We start from the raw sequence: 19,107 nt of genomic DNA on the forward strand, positions 1-19,107 counted from the left end.
GGTAAGCAAATGGCAGAAACCAAGGTTTCTCCACTGAGACTTTACTGGTCACATAGATAACTGAGTTCTCTGAGATCCTCCCATTCACTTCAGTAATCATGTACATGGCCATGTCACAGAGCTTGGAGGTGATACATATCTTGGACACAAAACCATTATCCTATTCTGAAGAGTGCCCAGAATTCAGGAAGAAAACAGGAACATAATAAGATAGTACGTGTTGCCCATCCATAAGGCAAGTCACATTCCATTCATAAAATGGGCAGGATGAATGCTGGGAAGCTTTGTACTAGACAGAAAACATCCATTGATGCATTCTCTATTCTAATGTCTACAACCACGGACACAGTGGAATACACAGACATAGAAACACTCGCCTTGTCAAACAACTTACTAGAAAAAGTCCACTCCAAACCAACCAAACCGCCTTTCCTACCTATTCTCAGAACATGAGAAAAAACCACTAACTCACTCCCACACCTACAAAGTCACCTCCTTCCCTCAAGTAGGTCTGTAACCATCCGGAGTGTCCTCTGACTGGTGGGTCATAATATGTTCCCCCGAAATGGCCTATCCATTCTCAGATCTGGTGTCCTTGGCAAACTCTGTAAAGTTGTGAGGTGCCTGTGGTGAGCCACTACCTGCTTTTTCAGGAAAGTCCCCTCTTCCAAGCTCTACTGGCTTTTGGCCATCCTCACATCAGTAGGTACTAAGAAAGACTGACTCTGTTTTTAGTAACAACAAACAAGTGAGCCCACTGGGACTGGGACTGGGATTGGCTCTAGGTGCCTGGCTTCCTGGACCTCAAGTTTAGGGATTTCCATCACCAAGGAAGTGAGGAAGGTCACTTCCTTCAGGAACTGAACGAGGTGCCTGCCTTGGCAACCACTGTTTCCTAACAGTTGCTTCCAAGTGTTTCATGAAATAGAGGCTGCCCTTACTTCCTGTGACACTTTCACAAGTTAGAATGATATATCAATCATAGGCACCAAGAAACAGCTCTCCATAAAGGCCTGGTTTGGTCCATCTTCTCTACATTAAGAAGAGAGAGGCTGATTCAGACACATCCCTTCATCCTGATCAGGTTTTTTTGCCATGGAAGATGACTTTTCTCTCTCAGGTCCTTCATCGTTGCCTACATCTTCTTCAGGGATCATTTCTGCATGGATCTTTGAGGTTCTCAGCAGGTTGAAGATTCCCTACATTCCTGTATTTTAAGACCAACTCTGTCCATGCTCTTCTCTAAAGTTAGATTTAGGGAACACTGTGTGGTTAGGGTTAATAACAGGTTCGATTTGGGTTAGGAATCATTCTGCGGGATGAATAATGGTATTTGGAATCTGTGATATTTATAAGAATATAGACGTGAGATATAAGTATGAAAACAGAAATCTAGGTAAGATTTGAATCCCAGAAGGGCATTGGGACCTTGATTGGGGTACTTAGCATTGAAATACTTTCTGCACAGATGTCTCAGATAAATCGATATAAAATGGCATAGGACGTTGTACCTTGGATGATTGAATCTCGAAGAGAACCTCCAGTCAAAAAGGGATAGTCATTCGGATTAGGAAGAGAGTCGGTAGGTTTAGAAAGAAGAGTAAATATAGGATTTGGAGCAAAGTTCTTTACCAATATGGTTTCGGTTAGAGAGTGAATGTTAATGACAGTCCATGTGAAGAGTCAGTCTCAATGATGAACTGGGGAAAATATGTAGGAAAGCAGATATCAATAGAGACAATAGGAAATCAGGCAAAGTAATAAGTGAGTCATAGGATTAGGCATTTTCATCAGGGTTAAGGTTGAATATATAATCTTAGGAAGAAACAAATATGTAGTCAACAATTGAATTGACATTTGAGAGCATTAGGCAACCTGTACATGAATGTTTTTAGTAATCCATGCTCACTTTCCATTCAGGCTTTGGTGAAATTAAATAAATTAGGAAGTTGTCATTTTCTGTATTTCTGTATGCTTAACAAAACTCTGTTGAAATCTTGAAAACTTTTTGCTAATCTTGTTCCCAGAATGTGCTGTCCCCAACTGCCAAACTGCAGAATTACTCCCTCACCCCTTTACAAGCAAACCACCCACTCGCCCTGACCCATCAATAAACTTCCCTCCCTGCCCTCTCCAAGGAAAGTATGTAAGCTCTGCATAAACTGTTCTCAGGGCTCTCTGCTCTATTCAAGTGAGCTCTGAGCCCCAGAATTCTGGAATCTTTGCTGTTGCATGAGACAGTCTCTTGGTGGTCTCTTCCTCTGACACTCGCCCGAACTTTACTTCTGAGGGCCTCAGCGAGATCCAGCAGCGGTGGATGAAAGACCCCCAATGGGCTCCTCTCAGAGTAAGTAAGGTGCCTCTTTCTGGTTTCAGGTTTCAGGATAGGGATGGGCAAAATGACTATTGGTGATGAGCGTGATCTCTCTCCGACGGTGCCTGACAGATGTGTCACAAAGCCACAAGCCACGTCCCTGGGGGACACCCCAGAGGACTCAGGAAATCGAAAAACAATAGTCTCCTCAACTCAGTGATATTTTGTTTTGCATTCAGTATTGCCAGCCCTTTAGGTTTTGCCGGCTACTCAGTCCTGGTCTCAGTTTTGGATGTCCATTGCCTGACTTTATTGTCTTGTGTTGTCTGTGTCGTGTGTCATTGCTTTCACTGTTTGTGTATCTTTCCTATGGGACAGAGCACCTCAACGCCTCTGTTCCTGACCCTTGATCACTGGACCAAAGTCTGCGTAAGAGCTCAGAAACTTTCTTTTTCAGTATAACGCCAGACCTGGCAAACTTTCTGTGCCTCAGCATGACCCACCTTTGAAGTCGGATGGCCCCCAGTAGGAACTTTCTACTTCCCACTAATTCGAAAAGACAGAGATATTGTCTTTCAGCCGGGGCCACATAGCCATCCAGATCAACAGCCATATATCTTAACTTGGCAGGACCTCTGCAAATCTCCTCCTCCATGGGTGAAGCCTTTCCTTGTCCCTGCCCCCACTCCTACTGCTTCCCCCACGATTCTATCTCTCAAACCCTCTGCTCCCCCTACTAAACCCTCTGTTCTCCTTGAGTCTCAAGACTCTACTGGACTCTCCACCCCCTCCTTATGCCCTGCCCTCGTCCCCCAACCTCCAAGACCCTCTAAGTGATTGCCCTGCTGCTGACTCAGACTCTCCGCCATTGGAGAAATCTAGGCCAGCCCAGCGCCCTCCAGATGACTAAGCCGCAACACACACAGCCCCTCCTTCACTGGAGGAAACTGGCCCGCCCAAAAAAACTCAAAGAACTCACCGGCAGGGAGTAAACTTTGAAGTGGATACAGGGGCAGTATACTCACCCCTTAAGGCCCCATTGGGTCGTCTATCAAAAAAAAAGGACTCTAGTTCAAGGGGCTAATGTCAGTAAATATGGGGCTTAGACAACTATGAGGACCATGGACCTGGGGAAAGGAAAAATCCATCACTCCTTCCTAGCAATCCCAAAATGCCTGTCCCCATTGATGGGCAGAGATCTGTTCAACAAGCTCCAGGCCAGAATAATTTTTAACCCTGAAGGCCCCCAAGTGAAATTTCTAAATCCTTCAGTAAAAAATCCTATAGTCACGGCTTTAACTGTGTCAGTAGAAGATGAACATCAACTCGTCACACCCCCCAAGACTGATCAAACAGGTAAGCTGCCCCAGAAATGGATAACAGATTACGTAGAAGCCTGGGAAAAAAACTGCTGGATTAGGACTAGCCGTGAAACAACCTTCAATAACAGTGGAGTTAAAAACTTCAGCCCCCTCAATCAATGTCAAAAAATATCCTCTGAGCAAAAAAGCTAAAGATGGGATTAGGCCCCATATTCAGAAATATCTGGCCTTAGGGGTCCTAAGGCACTGTCATTCGAACTGGAACACTCCCCTGCTACCAGTAAAATAATCCAGGAACCGGGAACTATCACTCCATTCAAGACCTAAGAGAGATCCACAACAGAGTGCAGGACATTCACCCCACAGTACATAATCTGTACAATCTGCTTATCACTCTGAACCCTGAGTGGAAATGGAATACTGTTCTGGACTTAAAAGATGCTTTCTTTTGCTTGCCTCTGCATAAAGATAGTCAGTTGCTATTTGCTTTCGAGTGGCTAGACCCAGAACCTGGAAGGTCTGGTCAACTAACTTGGACTAGACTCTCACAGGGGTTCAAAAACTCCCCCACACTCTTTGATGAATCCCTTCCCAGAGAGTCACCCTGCTTCAATATGTGGATGACCTGCTACTGGCAGCCAACACCAAGGAAAACTGTGAACTGGGACCCAAGCACTATTATTCGAGCTTGCTCAACTCGGGTATAGAGCTTCCTCTAAAATGGCCCAAATTTGCCAGCAAGAAGTAATCTTCCCGGGCTATTCCCTTAGGGGCGGTCAACAATGGCTCACTGAGCCCAGTAAACAAACCGTTGAGCAGATATCACCCCCATCTTACAGCAGACAACTCAGAGAGTTTCTTGGGACTGCCGGGATTTGCAGGTTATGGATACCTGGGTTTGCGTCCTTAGCTGCTCCTTTATACCCGCTGTTAAAGGAAGATGCCCAATTCCAATGGACCCCTGAGCACCAGCAAGATGGGATAAGGCCCCATATTGCCTGCTAGTGGGTAGACCCAGAAACAGGAACGTCTGGTCAACTCACTTGGATTAGACTCCCACAGGGGTTCAAAAAATCTCTTTGATGAAGCCCTCCACAGAGATCTCAACAACTTCAGAACTACGCACCCTGAAGTCACCCAGCTTCAATACGTGGATGACCTGCTACTGGCAGCCAACACCAAGGAAAACTGTGAGTCTGGGACCAAAGCACTATTATATGAGCTTCCTCAACTGGGGTATAGAGCTTCTGCCCAAAAGGCCCAAATTTGCCAGCAAGAAGTAATCTTCCTGGGCTATTCCCTTAGGGGCAGTAAACGATGGCTCACTGAGCCCAGAAATCAAACGGTTGTGCGGATACCAGCCTCAACTAGCAGCAGACAACACAAGAGAGTTTCTTGGGACTACTGGGTTTTGCAGGTTATGGATTCCTGTGTTTGCGTCCTTAACTTCTCCTTTATACCCGCTGTTAAAGGGAGATGCCCAATTCCAATGGACCCCGGAGAACCAGCAAGCTTTTGATAACATCTAATGACACTGGCACTGAACTCCTCAACTTGACTGAGCCAAGCCTGCAATTTCAGAAAGCCCTACACTAGGTTAAAAATGTACATCAAGTTACACAACTTGGTTCAAAGAAACTGCAGGCATTCCTGAAGGATCAAGAACAGAGTTTTCCACTAACCGACTCACAGCGAAAGGAAATAACTGAACAGGTAACAAAAGCCTGTCCGGTCTGTCAATAGGTTAATGCTTATCCTTCCAAGCTTCCTGCAGGAAAGCACCTATGAGGAACCAGACCAGGACAATTCTGGGAAGTGGACTTTACTGAAATTAAGCCAGCAACTTATGGACTTAAATATCTCCTAGTCTTTGTAGATACATTTTTAGGATGTATTGAAGCCTTCCCCCACAAAAAAATGCACAGATGGTGGTCAACAAGATCCTGAAAGATATTTTTCCAAGATACGGCCTGCCTAAGGTAATAGTGTCTGATAATGGCCCAGCATTCATGGCCCAAGTAAGTCAGGCGTTAGCCAGGACCCTGGGGATAAATTGGAAGTTACATTGTGCTTATAGACCCCCAGCTCAGGACAAGTAAAAAATAAATAGAACCAATAAAGAGACCTTAACGAAATTAAGCTTAGAGAGCGGCATAAAAGATTGGACTATGCTGCTGCCTTATGCACTGTTTCATGCAAGAAATACTCCCTCTCTTTCTTTGTGTAACCTCACCCACTATGAAATTCTCTGTCGGGCCCCTCCTCCACTAAGGGACCTAACCCCAACTCTAAGACCTAATGATGCCATCAATACCCTCTTGTTTGACAGACTTAAAGCTCTTGAAAGAACTCAGCAATACCTCTCAAAACAGCTCTCCACTGCCTACCAACTTGGTGAAGAGGGGACTCCACATCAATATCAAATAAGAGACTTTCTCTACATAAGACAACATCAGGTGTCATCCCTGGAACCCCGCTGGACAGGACCATACCAGGTGCTACTTATAAAACCTGCAGTGGTAAAGGTAGATGGAATCACTTCCTGTATCCTAATTCTCATCTCAAGCCTGCGCCCTGTCCAGAATCTGGCTGGAAACTGGAAAAGACTGGTAACCCTTTCAAATTGCATATTCGCCATGTGGATAAGGCTATAGACTCTCCCCTTGGCCACCGTAGTCCTATCCCTCATCAGCCTGTTCAGCAGCGATGGCTGATCAAAAATTCTACCTGACAAGAAGTAAGGTCTATCTCGCATACAGCCCCCTTAGGGACCTGGTGGCCATCTCTCCACCCAGACATTTTTCAGCTGGCTATAGGTCTTTCCTATTTGGATATCCCTGATGAAGAGGATCCCACTAAAATTCCATTAAATCCCTTCTGTACCATAGGTAATGGAAACAGACATTATGGATATAGGGACACGTGAGCCAGATGCAGGTTGACTAGCCTAGATTACTATGTTTGCCCAGCGGACTATCAAAGGCACAAACTGCCAGAGCTGTGTGGGGGAAAAGCCATCTTCTTCTGTAAGTCATGGGGATGTGAGCATATAGGGGCTGCCTGGTTTAACCCTAACTCCTCATCAAATTTACTACACTGCATTGGGCATATTACCAATTAGACAACCAAAACCGATGGCCCACAAATAGGTCTCTAGATCCTCAAATTCTGCATGACCTTTTTAACTTCGGCAAGTGCTCAAAAGGTTGGAAGGAAATTCCCCTATGTGGAGGCCTTTTCCCTCCTTTGCTCACATCCTGAACTATGCTTCTCCAATAGATCCTCACACACAGCTTTCTACTCCAGACTCTCTGCTGTCACTCCCACATCAGCAACCTGATTTCTCCCCTCCAATTACTAGATCAAATACCCAAACCTCCGACAGTTCTCAGATGATTGCCCCCTTGCTGAGGTAGCAGGTACAGAGGTACCCATCCACCCACTCACTCCTCTCTTCTCCTGTTAGTGCCCACACCGGGTCCCACCAGGTCCTCTTACCAGCTCACCCAAATCTCAAACAAGCTAAGGAGAGCCCTCAGACCCCTATCCAAGATGTAATGAAAATGGCCTATAAAGTTGCTTTGTCATCACTGAAAACAGGTTACTAAAATTAAAATTTTCTCAGAGGCTTTTTGGGATACTCACTCCCGTCTTCCCCTCTGCCCTACCTGTTATAGTTTTCAACTTTTTGTTGCCTGGAAAATGCCAAACCCCTTTCACATTATTCTTTTACATCTCCCCTTCCTCATTCTCAGACGCAAGTAGCTGCTCTCAGACCCGCCTTCCCAGTCTTCCCCCTCTGTGCCAGGCCCACACAAAAGTCTTAACTGGCCTTCTCCAGAAGTCTTCACCATGGATGACTTTAGGACTTTCAGACAAAGAGTCCTTATAAAAGAGTTCAATGTAGATAAACTTCCCTTTTTCGTGTTGCGCTGTTCTACTGGGCCACTGGCTCAAAAAATCAGCACTCCAAAGCTAGACACCCACTTACTAGTTTTTCACAAAACATGTGAACAAGGCCTCTGGCTTTGAGGTGGGCTTCACAGAGAGGGCTACATTTCTAAGATTAAGAAGTTACCAACTGGGCTCCATGGTTACAGCTGTCAGGGAGAAAAAAAAAGACAAGAAAAAAGCTCTCCCCCTCCAGGTGTCCTTAAAATGTTAACTTGCCCAGAACAGAGGAAAAAAAAAAAAACAGAAACGAAAACTTTTTTTTTTTTTTTTTTTTTTTGTGAACTTCTGCAGACAGTGAACTTCTGAGCCCCTTCCCTTACATGTTGGGTACAAAATTCTGAAACTACCTAAATTTGGGGTTCAGGTGATTAATTCATTACAACAGAAACAATGCCCTCTAAATCCAGTTGCAAACAATAGTTTTTTTTCCGTGTCTTCGATGCTATCTTAGATGCCTTGTCTTGTCCTTCCCTACAACAGTATAATTCTATATACTTAAACATTGTTTATGTTATCATAAAATGGTCAAAAGATGTGATTAATTATGTAATGTTGCAGATGTTTCCCAGAGTGTGCTATCATGACGCAGGTTCATTTAAATATCAAATAGGGGGGCATACAACCCAGTTCCGCTGGGAAACTGTATCCCTCACTTTAGCCGTCCTATTAGGAAAAGGAGTTCCTGCAGGGGTGGGCACAGGAACCACTGACCTAGTCCATGGGACACAACAAATGACCCAATTAGAAGCAGCAATAGACCAAAACTTAATGATATTAAAAACCTCCATCACAGCTTTATAGAAATCTTTAACCTCTCTTAATTTGTTTTACAGAACAGGCAAGGGTTGGACCTCATCTTCATGAGAGAAGGGGGGCTTTGTGCTGCATTGAGGGAAGAATGTATTTTTTATGCCGACCATACTGGAGTTGTAAACAAATCTGAGTAAATTAAGAAGACAGCTTGAAGAGTGTCAACAAAAGAGAGAGGCACAAAAATGGTGGTTTGAGTCTTTCTTCACACAGTCCCCCTGGTTAACTATGCTTTTATCAGCCCTGTCCAGTCAATTAATAAACCTAATATTATTGCTAATTGTAGGACCCTATTTGTTCAACCGTGTAGTTTCCTTTCTAAAAGCTCAAATTGGATAAGTTAAACTTATGGTAATCAGACAACAATATACCTCACTACCAGACATAAAATGTGAGACCCCCAAATGATCACTTTTATGATTAAAAGTAACCAGAATAAGAAGTGTAGAATGAAAGGTTAATAAAATAGGTACTGGTCACTTCCTGTTTTTCTGTATGCTTAACAAAACACTGTTGAAATCTTGAGATCTGTTTGTTAATCTTATTCCCAGAATGTGATGTCCCCAACTGCCAAACTGTTGAATGTACTGCCTCTCCCATTGGCAGCCAAACCACTCACTCGACCTGAACCATCAATAAATTTCCCTCCCTGCCCACATCAAGTAAAGTACATAAGCTCTGCTTAAGCTGTTTTCAGGGCTCTATTCTCTACTCAAGTGAGCTCTGAGCCCCAGCATGCTGGACCCCCAATAAACCCTTTGCTGAGGGATGAGACAGTCTCTTCGTGGTCTCTTCCTCCAACGCTCGCCTGACCTTTACATTGGTACAATCATAAGTGTGAACTTTGCTTTTTGTGTCCAGAATATTACTGTAGTAAAATGTATATGTAGATCAGGTGATGTGAGTATTTCTTTCACCATATCTGGGAGCAATATATTTAAGATGTATGAATTAGTATTGGGGGTAGGAAGAGTTGTACCATGAGTCTATGAATATAGAGATAATGCATGAATAGACTATACTGTGAATAAATAATATAACTGGTTCCAACTTTAACTAATAGATGGAATTGATATCTGAAAATATACAGTAAATATTATATTGATATAATACATTTAATCCTACCCATTATACATCTAATGGTAATATTAGGGATATGGATTATCAAGAAGAGTGTGTGAGTTTTGCTTCAAAAGTGATTATGGAAATTGAAAATAATGTGTTTGGAAAGAAATCTCATGAAAATACCAGTCAAGAAACCTGGAGGTATACATGTGTTCTGAAGCAGAAAGTGATTGAAAGTGAAACAAATGCCTATATATTTGCTAACTTGTGGATGAAATATATATATCCTATGATTTGCAAAAATTGAAGAAATAGTAATGTACCAGTGTTGAATAAAAATGAATAATAAAATACACATAATGTCCCATAGGAATCTACTTGAATTGATGTTAAACTGGTTCAGTTACTGTAGAAATATTAGGATTTGTATGCACCATTCACTGAAGTTAGTTTTCAGTACTAGGAAACAAATACGTATTTCAGGTGGATAAATATTTCTGAGAATAATCTTGTGAAAAGTTGAATATAAATCCACATACATGAATATGAATGAATTTAGGGAGTGTATAATAAGACACATATATTTCATATTTTGAAAAAAATGGAGAGTATATATATATATATTATATATATATATATATATATATATATATATATATATATATATATATATAATATATATATATATATACACACACACACACACACACACACACTGAGACATTAAAAATAGCAATATATATGCCAATTGAAATACACAATGAAATATACATAACCCACAGTTACAAAAATATTCATTTTACTGAATATCAATTTATGTATAATGTTGTTCAACTACGAAGCTCACCCATAGGTTGAATTTTCAGTTCCAACAGCGTTTAGGAGGAGTGATCTGTTGTCACAATTTGTATCTGCCAATTCAGCCACCTCACAAGAATGGAAGTGTGTTACCAGTTAGAATTCTATATGTGCATATAAAAATACATGTCCTGAATAGTCCTCAGAGTAAGGGAGACAGGAATTCACATATTTCTTAAATTTAAAAACACATGGAGAACTATTTCCAAAAATTTGACAAGATTTATAACTTCTAACCTATATAATGCAAAAGGCAAGTTCAACTATACACCATGCCTCCTCTGAACTGCTTGTATTTCTATTCTGTTTGGGTTATTTTCTCCAACATATTAGGATTAGTAGTCAGAGTCTAGTAGGTTATGTGTTAGTGTCAGAGATTCAGTTTTTCAAATGGAAAATTGGAAAATGTATCCAATGTGTATGCAAATATGTGCTACACAAAAATCTTCCCACTCTCATCCAGAACAATGCCTTAACATTACCTTCACCCCAAGTAAGACACAATTAGAGGAGAAGAGTTTGAAAATTTGTGAATACATACCTGGAATGAAATATGATCAGGAATTTACAACCATGGAGGTGCTGGAGAAGTTTCCAAAAGTAAGGTAAAGGGTTAATACTCCACAAACATGGATCTCTGCTGGCCTAAAGACTTCTTGAGAAACTGCCTCTGAGTCTAGGCACTTGAAATATATGTTGTTGTCAGGAGCTTTTGCTTCTTTTCTAATGAGAGGATCAAAGTTGTGTCAGCATCTATGTGTCCTGTAGGACATAGATTGTAATATTCCAATGAACATGAGGGAACAGTGCTGAAATCACTCTTCATAGGTATACTGTGGCCACTGTGGGCTAAGTGTCTCCCCGTGTGGACTGTATAATCATTAGTTCCTCCTCCACTCTTCATTGTGTTTCTTGCTGCTGCACTCGGAGTTTGGTATTTGCTTCACGAAATACATGGAGTTCAACTGGGACACAGTACTGGTTGGAGTTCTGTCACGTATGGTGGGTCACGGTCTGCAGGAGAATGCAGCAACCAGGTTTCTATCCCACTTAGTTTGCCCCCTTGAACGTAGCGAGCTGATTCTGAACATTGCCTTGAAACCACTCCATATATCAAGATGCATTTTCATAACAAGGTCAGCTGGCTGCACCATGTCAGTAACAAGCCATTTGGAAGCCAATGCCAGATCCACATGGCCCCACCACAGAAGTTTTATCACACACCTGCCCACCACTGTTCTAGGACAACTACTCAGCAGCCTCCAACTTATTGGAATCTCTGCTCTACACCATTTTCATGAAACCCAGTCAATCAAGGCACTGTCTGGTATACTGATGATCAGCAACAGGACATCCAAAAGTTGTCCAGTGCCACCTGGTCATGGGAATTTCAAAAATTTCGTAGTATTTAACTAGCCATTTTTCAAGATGAAGTTGGAGACACTGTGAGTTTCAATTCATTGAGGAACCATAAATGGAGAGGAAGCTCATTTCAATGAAAGATCTGGAGAACTCTTATAGGCAAGGCTTCCAAAAGTGTGGCCAAAAGGTCACATGAAGCCTGGCCCATTGAGGTCTACATGTGAGGTCCATGTGTGTTTTGACTCTCAACTATGGTTGTCATGTCTTTCAGAATAAAATCATGTGATATAGTGTCTGGGATTTCCAGTCTCTGTGGAAAGCGACCCTGATCACATTTTTCAAGGGCAACTCTCATGCGTGGCCTCCTAAAATCAAAACACAATTCATGGCAATACTTCTCTGAGGTCAGTTTCAGAACTCAGTCTCTAAGGGGAATCACACCAGAGTTCAGGTCCAGGAGGACCCAGTCATCTGTTCCAACTGCCACACAAATGACCACAATTAAATTAAAAGCACTCCCACATGGGCCTCATCTTCTTCCACATAGGCACTCATCATAAACTCTGGCTGGAAGTTTCCATGAGGGATGCAGCACAAGACATTTTCCAAAAAAGCTCCCTTGCTCCTCATTTGCCTAAAGTCACGGTGGCCTGTACACCCTTCCTTTGAACCAGGAGTGATCAAATAACCCTGCCATTAATACTGCTCTGCTTCTCCAATTTGAGGTCTACTGACTGTCAGGTATAGATTCTTTATGTGATTTGGAGTCATGAGAAAACACAAGCACCTATGGGCTATCCTCTGAAGGGCCTTGAAGAACTCATTTGACCCAAAGGTTCCCTATTCTCACTTGATGGAAGTCAGAAACTGAAAAGTTTGGGCGAACGTCGGAGGAAAAGACCACCAAGAGACTGTCTCATGCCATAGCAAAGGGTTTTTTGGGGTGTCCAGCATGCTGCGACTCAGAGCTCACTCCAGAGGAGCAAAGAACAAAGAGCCCCGAGAACAACTTGAGCTGAGTTTATATTCATTCTTTAGAGGGGGCAGGGACTTTACATACATCATATGCTCCTTTAGCAAATCATCATATACCACGTGAAAATCAAATAACAACTCTAAAAGATGATTAGCACATTCATTGGCAGGAACAGGTCGGGCAGCGGGTGATTGGTCAGCCCTGAGGAGTATACATTTAAACTGATTGTTTGAAGCCCTGAGGTGTATACGTGCTGAGCTGCACGGTTTCGGGGAAGGGGTTGTTAAGTAACTTGGTGGTCAGGGAAGATATCAACTCACATCTAATGGGAACTTCCGGGAATTGTCTTAACTGCCACAGGAATTTCAGTTTCTAAGTGCAGCTTGGAAACTTTACAAAACCTGGTTCTTTACGTTTCAATTTCAATTTCTTTTATTGTTTCATTTTCCACTCATTTTTCTGACTACTTTTAATCTTAAAAGTAATGAATCATAATTATTGCGGGTTCTCAGATTCTATTTCTGCAAGTGAAGCATATTTCTGTCTGATTACCATGAGTTTTATCTGCCCAATCTGAGCCTGGAGAAAGGAAACTATTAGGTTAAGCAAACAAGGTCCCACAGTTAGTACCAGCATAAGGATGATCAGGGGTCCATCTAAGGCTGATAAGAGTGTAGTTAAACAGAGGGATTGGGTAAACCACGACTCAAACGACCCTTGTTGAATCTCCCTTTCTCTCTGGTGCACTTCATGGCATTTTCTTAATTTACTCATGGATTATTTTGAAGCTCCAGTATGGTGAGCATAAAAACAACATTCTTCTCTCAGTGCAGCACAGAGGCCCCCCTCCCTCATGAGGAGGAGGTCTAATCCTCTCCTGTTCTGTAAAACAACTTCAGAGAGAGAGAGGTTAAGGATTCCTGCAAAGCTGTGATGGAGGTCTCTAACATCTTCAAGTCTTGATCTATTGCTGTTTCTAATTTGGCCATTTGTTGTGACCCACGGATCATAGCAGCTGTTCCCATACCCACTCCTGCAGCAGCTCCTATCCCTAATAGAATGGCTAGAGTAAGGGACACTGGCTCCGTGCGAAATCGGGTTGTTTGTCCCCCTAGTAGACCATCAAATGATTCTGCATCATCATAGAGCACCCTGGGGAGTATCTGCACCATTATACAATAATTTACAGAGCTGTGCAATACCTGGGCTGAAATGCATGGAGTTCTGACTGTGTGGAGTTCAGTACCATAAAGGTTCCTTTAATTAGTTCCCAGGGGGAGGAGTCAGCTGTACTCTGGACTGGGGAAGTAGGCAAAGATGGAAACCGGGAAGTATGAGATGGTAGAGGGGTTCTGGTAGATCTAGGCATGGGAGGTTTAGTAGGCTTAACTCCTGGCTTGAGAGGATTGGGCCCTATTGCTGTGGAATTTTCTTTTTTTTTTTAAGTCGGATGTTGAACCAGAGACCAAAGTCATTATCAGGGCCATAAATATAGAATCACATTCCCCAAGCATTTCCCATAGGCCATGTTGTTCTGAGGTAGCCCCTTCCTTTGGAAGTGAAAGTTATATTGAGGGGTTAACATAGACTAGTCTTTCCACAGCGACTTTTTGACACCACTTGGCTAGCGGCACATTTCTTGGAATCAATCCAGGTGTCATTTGGTCCTACCTGAATCATACTGTCTGGGAAGTATGGGTTCCACCATGCAGCTCCCGTTTGTTTACAACCCCAAGATCTACAATAAAATCACTGGGTCCTCCACAGGTTTGGGCCTGTTTGCGACTTCGGAAATCAGCTGGGCACACATAATATTCAAGACTGTCTAGTTTACACCTGAGCTGCGGGAGATGACATCCATAATTTATGGGGTAAGGTGGTCTATGTTGCCCTGGTTTGGGTTTGAGTGGTATCTGTGTGTGGTCCTCTATGTCAGGGAGATCCCAGTCAGAGAGGCCTATGACAAGCTGACAAATGTCCGGGTGGAGAGATGGCCACCGAGTTCATAAGGGGGCTGTATGTGAAATAGACCACACTACTTGCCCAGTAGGATTTATAACTTACCATTGTTGCTGAGCAGGCTGATGGGGATTAGGACTGCTGGTGGTAAGGGGGAGAATCCATAGTCTTACTCACACTATGGACACGCAACTTGAGATGGTTACCAGTCTGTTCCAGTTTCCAGCCAGAGTCTGGACAGGGCGCAGGCATGAGATGGGTGGCATTGATCCAGGAAGCGATCCCATCCACTTTCACCACTGTGGGTGTTAAAAGCAGCACATGGTATTGTCCTTTCCAGCGGGGTTCCAGGGATGACACCTAATGCCATCTTATGTAGACGAAGTCTCCCACTTGATATCGATGTGGGGTTCCCTCGTCTCCAGGCTGATAAGCAGAGGCCAACTGTTTCCACAGGTATCACTGGGTGCTGGGATTGTTCAAGGGCTTTAAGTCTGTCAAGCAAAGGGGTGTGAAAGGAATCATTAAGTCTCAGAGTTGGCGTTAGGTCCCTTACTGGAGTTGGGGCAACATAGAGAATTTCATAAGGGGTGAGGTTACACAAAGAGGTGGAGGGGGTATTTCTTGCACAAAACAGTGCATAAGGTATGAGAATAGTCCAATTTTTTATGCCGGTTTCCAAGCTTAATTTGGTTAAGGTCTCTTTGATGTTTCTATTCATTCTTTCTACCTGTCCTGAGCTCTGGAGTAAATAAGCACAATGTAACTTCCAATTAATCCCCAGGTTCCTGGCGAATCCCTGACTTACCTGGGCCATGAATGCCGGTCCATTATTGGACCCTATTACTTTAGGCAGGCTGAACCTTGGAAAATGTCTTCTAGGAATTTTTTGACCACCATCTGAGCCGTTTCTTTATTCATGGGGAAGGCTTCGACCCATCCTGAAAAAGTATTTGAAAAAGACTAGGAGATATTTAAGTCCATACCTTGCTGGCTTAATTTCAGTAAAGTCCACTTCCCAGAATTGTCCTGTTCTGGTTCCTCGTAAGTGCTTCCCTGCAGGATGCTTGGATGGGTAAGTATTAACTAATTGGCAGACTTTACAAGCTCTAGTCACCTGCTCAGCTATTTCTTTCCTCTGTGAGTGCGTCAATACTAAGTCCTTTTTTCGGTCCATTAAGAGTGCCTATAACTTCTTTGAGCCTAAGTGGGTGAGCTAGTGTACGACTTTGACATAATGGCGGGCTTTTTGAAATTGTAAACTTGGCTCTGTAGGGCCCCAGAGTTCTGTATCTGTCTCCTCAGGTGATAAGTTGCCTGAATGTTCCGGAGCAGCAAAATCTCTTGATTGTTGTTCCCCCCGGTGTGGAAAAAGTTAACAGAGTCACTCCATTTAGGGCTGCCAATTAACCTTCCTCCTCTGCCCTTCTGTTTCCAACCACCACGGGGTCTTTTCCCTTCTGGTGCCCTGGACAGTGCACTATTGCTAGTTCCTTAGGGCCCTACACGGCTGAGAGAAGGTGGAGGATCTCATATTTGTTCTTTAATTCTTTCTCAGTGGAGGTTAATAGCCCCCTTTGCTGGTAAATATTTCCATGCACATTTGCAGTGGCAAATTCATAGCGGCTATCAGTGTATATGGTGGCCCTTTTGCCTGTAACTAGTTCCAATGCTTTCGTAAGGGCAAGTAATTCTGGTTTTTGTACTGATGTCCCTTCTGGGAGACCAGAGGACCAGATGACATTAGTTTTGCTCACTACTCCTACTCCACCTGCCACTTACCATCTTGGAGGAAGCTGCTGCCATTCATAAACCGTACGACTTCAGGGCGAGGCAGAGGCTGATCCTTCAAGTCTCGTTGTATTCTGGTTTCTTCTGCCAGTATGTGTTGACACTCATGAGCAATGGGTCCTGATGATTCTTCTGGCAGCAGTGTAGCCAGGTTGAGTGGAGCAGGGGGTCCCAGCATTATTCTGTCTTTGTCTAGCAAGAGGCTCTGGTAGTGGGTAATTCTGGAGTTTGATAGCCAGCTCGCTGGAGGCTGACAGATGATGCTCTCGAGGGCATGGGGGGCTATAATGGTTAGCTTCTGTCCCAATGTTCATTTATGAGCCTCTTTTATTAGAAGGGCTTCCGCTGCTATAGCTCTTAAGCAATGGCACCACCCGCTAGCCAGTGGGTCCAGTTTGTTTGATAAGAATGCTACCGGCCTTTTCCAAGTTCCCAAAGTCTGAGTGAGCACAACCTGTGCTATTCCTTTCTTTTCCTCGATGTAGAGAGTGAAGGGTTTTTCTACATCTGGGAGTGCTAAGGCCGGAGCAGATAGCAGCGTCTTTTTTTGACATTATCAGAAGCTTGTTGGTGCTCAGGGGTCCATTGGAAGTGGGAATCCCCCTTTATCATCGGGTATAAAGGGGCAGCCAGAGACGCGATCCCAGGAATCCATAACCTGCAAAAGCCGGCAGTCCCAAGAAACTCTCTGAGTTCTCTCTTATTAGATGGGGGCAGTATATACACAAAGTTTCGTTTTCTGGGCTCAGTGAGCCATCATTTGCCACCCCTAAGAGAATAACCCACGAAGATTACTTCTTGCTGACAAATTTGGACCATTTTGGCAGAAGCTCTATATTCAAGCCGAGCAAGCTTGGATAATAATGCTTGGGTCCCAGACTCATAGTTCTCCTTGGTGTCAGCTGCCAGTAGCAGATCATCCACATATTGGAGTAGAGTGACTTCGGGGTGTGCAGTTCTGAAGTCATTGAGGTCCCTGTGGAGTGCTTCATCAAAGAGAGTGGGTGAGTTTTTGAACCCCTGTGGGAGTCTAGTCCAGGTTAGTTGGCCAGATGTTCCTGTTTCTGGGTCTATCCACTCAAAGGCAAACAGAAACTGACTGTAATAATGTAGGGGCAAGCAGAAGTAAGCATCTTTTAAGTTCAGCACAGTGTACCATTCCCGCTCCAGATTCAGAGTGTTAAGCAAATTATAAAGATTGGGTACCGTGGGGTGAATGTCCTGAACTCTGTTGTTGATCTCTATTAGGGCTTGAACAGGACGATAGTCCCCAGTTCCTGGCTTTCTTACTGAGAGCAGGGGGGTATTCTAGGCCGATTGACAGGGACTTAGGACCCAAAGAGCCAGATATTTCTGAATATGGGGCCTTATCCCATCCTTAGCTTCTTTGCTTAGAGGATATTGTTTAACACTGATTGGAGAGGCAGAGGCTTATAATTCTACTACTATTGGAGGTTGTTTTACGTCTAGACCTAACCCAGCAGTTTTTGCCCAGGCATTAGGATAATCTTTTATCCATTTCTGCGGTAGTTTGCCTGTTTGATCAGTCCTAGGGTGCGCGAAGAGTTGATGTTCATCTTCTATGGACATAGTCAAAGCCATGACTATAGGAGTTTTTACTGAAGGCTTTAGAAACTCCACTTGGGGACCATCAGGGTTAAAGGTTATTCTAGCCCTGAGTTTGCTAAGCAGATCCCTGCCCATCAATTGGGCTGGGCATTCTGGGATTACTAGGAAAGAGTGGTGGACATTTCCATTTCCTAGGCCCATAGTCCTCCTAGTTGTCCAAGCCCGATATTTACTGAGATTAGCCCCATGAACAAGGGACCATTTATTTGATAGGGGCCCAGTGGGGTCTTCAAGGCTGAGTATACTGCTCCTGTATCTACTTCAAAGTTCACTGGGGTCCCCTCTACTTCAAATGTTACCCTGAGCTCAGGGAGGGGATCCGAGCCCCGACTTTCCTAGTCCTCTTCTAGAGTCAGTATGGTAGGCTGGCATCTCTGCTTCTTTTTGGGGCACTCTTTGGCCCAGTATCCTTTTTCTTTACAGTAGGCACATTGATCTGAGGCCAGGGGCAGCCTTTGGCCTGAGCCCAGGTATCCCTTTCTGTCTCCCTGCTTTTTAACTTCTGGCCTATTTGCTGCTGTGACCAGAACCTTAGGCAATGCTTTACTCTGCCATTTGCTCCTTTCATCCTCCTTTTGTTCCCTTTCCTTCTTTCTCCTCTGTTCCCTCTCCTCCTCAGTTTCTCTCTTATAATATACTTTCTCAGCTTCTCTGACTAAGTCTCTTAAGGTCATATCGTGAAATCCATCTAGACATTGTAACTTTCTCTTAATATCTAGGGCAGCCTTCGCAATAAAGGCCATTGCAACAGATGCCTTTTGGTCCTCTGCCTGAGGATCAAAAGGAGTATATTTCCTATATGCTTCCATAATTCTCTCCAGAAACATACGGGAGACTCTTTAGGCCTTTGCATAATCTCTCTTAACCTGGCCAAATTAGTTGGCCCTCTGGTGGCCACTCGGAGACATGCTATTAGAGTCCGGTGATAAGTGGACAGATGCTACCTACCTTCAAAGTTGTTGGGGTCCCAGTTGGGTCGGTTCATGGGTCCGTAGGGACGGAGAGGGAGCATCACAGGGGCTTTCGAGTTTTCTATTATCCGTCACCGGCGGGCGGGTTCCTTTAGG

The sequence above is a fragment of the Callospermophilus lateralis genome, chromosome 9 (genome assembly GCF_048772815.1).
Source record: "Callospermophilus lateralis isolate mCalLat2 chromosome 9, mCalLat2.hap1, whole genome shotgun sequence".
Taxonomy (NCBI): Eukaryota; Metazoa; Chordata; class Mammalia; order Rodentia; family Sciuridae; genus Callospermophilus; species Callospermophilus lateralis.